The 2,134-nt window shown below is 45.0% G+C and overlaps 1 protein-coding gene across 1 annotated transcript in view; it reads right to left on the bottom strand.

Moving 5' to 3' along the window:
• LOC111872405 overlaps positions 1 to 2,134 on the bottom strand; it is a 184,875-nt gene that overhangs the window by 118,138 nt on the left and 64,603 nt on the right. The gene's annotated exons all lie outside the window — the stretch shown is intronic.

Below are 2,134 nucleotides of genomic sequence, written 5' to 3' on the forward strand. Positions count from 1 at the left end.
AAAAAATGAAGAAAGATTAAGAAATCAAATATCTGACTGCGTGTCTGTGTCTCCATGTACCGCCTGAAAACCGGTATAGTGATGCTGAAGAGACGGTCATTGCTAGACAACGCCTTGGTAAACATGTTCCCGTTGCAACGAATACACACGCAACAATAGGATAACTGTTGGATGCGATGTCTTTTATGCGGTTCGTGTCGTTATCAAGCAAACGATGCCTTCTTCACAGAAATTCTTACTTTGTGTATTTGTGTTGTAGTTTCTGTTGCTGTCAGTATGTAGATTGCACAGCGTCGAATTATATGATGATTTGAGAATAATGATTTGGAAAGCATTTAGAAGAAATCAGTCACGACTTCATCGAGGTAGTATCCCGATTGTGCTTGGAGGGACTGAGGAAAAACATGAATATCTTCAGTCAGAATACTCGGCTTTCAGACTGTGAAAGGAACTGAACACCTCCCGAATACAAATCTATACGGTGTCAGACTATTCTGTTTAGTCGAAACCAGGGTGTCAAGACACGCACTCCCGCAATGTAAGTGTCCACTTGCATGAAAACGTCATATCTCAGGAAAATTGAACTAAATTTAACTTGCAAACGATGAATTCGAGACGGACACGAGGAACAGATTCAAAGTTCGTCGCGTTTGTTTTGTTGTCTTGTGTTTGTGTAGACTAGACGTCTAACCAGGGCAAGGCAGCCCGAGGTAGGGAAGGGACAGCTTCACGAAATGCGAAAGTGAGCAGCTTGTCTCACCAGAAGGACCAAGGTAAAGCGATGCGCTGCGAAGGTGAAAATTGGGTCTCTGGGTCAACGGCTAACACACGTCTCTGTGAAAATATGAAGCAGGTGTACCAGCACTCACAGCCAAACTGTGTGCCTGAGTACACACTCACACAAACTAACGTGAGCCGCTTGTTGTTTCTTAGTTAGCTTAACCTTCAATATCGAAGATGGAGGCGCTAAATTCCACCGAAACGTCGGTTAGCTCTCAACTTTTCTAACTACCCCCAGGTAACTAAAGTTTTTTTTTTTTAGTTTCTTGGGGGTGGGGTGAGACTGAGTCCACTTGGTACGTCGGCCACTGTTTGGCCCGTTGTACCATTCCCGGATGATGGTTGAGCATGGGGTAGTCGGTGGAATGAGAATTGGCAGGGGAAACCGAGGTACTTGGCGAAAACCTGCCTCAGTGCCACATTGTCAATCACAAATCCGACATAACCTGAGCTGGACTCGAACGCGGGCCGCCGCGGTGGAAAGCCGGTGACTAACCGAATGACATATGGGACTGACAGTTAACTAACTAACTACTAACTACCTAAATAACTAACAGAACCCTCTTCTTTATCCTTTAATTTCACGTTCTCACAAGGACGAATAGTACGTGACGCCAAGGGCTCTATTAAGAAGTGCACCGAAGTTTTGGGTGAATTAACTGCCCACAACTTCAGAATCAAAGAGGAAGCCGGCCATGCTACCTTGGCTGACTCTCAACCCTGAAGATGGAGGCAGTACATGCACTCGCCACAAGATAGTACTGATTCCCCCGCCGCCGCACAAATCACAACGATTACAATCACAAAATACAATACTTTTCAAACGCTATCTGTTTCCACCGAATTATGTAGTCTAGTAGAATTCACCTAGAGTTTCGGAGGGGCATAGTACCTCCATCTTAGTTGGTTCAGGCACTATGCTACAAGCCGGAAGGTCGTGGGTTCGGTTCCGGATGAGATTATTGGATTTTTTCAATTGATCTAATCTTTCCAGCCGCACTATGGCCCTCGGATGGACTCAGCCTCTAACAGAAATGAGTACCAGGAATCTTCCTGGGGGTAAAGGGCGGCCGGCGCGTAAGGCTGACAACCTTACCGCCATGTATGAGACGATTGTCTAGACTCTAGATAATTTTGAAGCCTCGACGTCTCACAACCCTATGGGCCTTCACGGCCTGATACAGGGATACCTTTACCTTACAATTTTTGGACACGGTTACCATAAACAATTTTTTTTATTAGATTTAAGGTTCTTACAGCTGTGACTCTGAAGAGATATATTCTCAGGGATGTAAAGCCGTAAAGTCCGGTAAAGGTTCATCGAAGTTTCAGAAAGAACATATCGCTTCTATCT

The sequence above is a fragment of the Cryptotermes secundus genome, unplaced genomic scaffold (genome assembly GCF_002891405.2).
Source record: "Cryptotermes secundus unplaced genomic scaffold, Csec_1.0 scaffold247, whole genome shotgun sequence".
NCBI lineage: Eukaryota > Metazoa > Arthropoda > Insecta > Blattodea > Kalotermitidae > Cryptotermes > Cryptotermes secundus.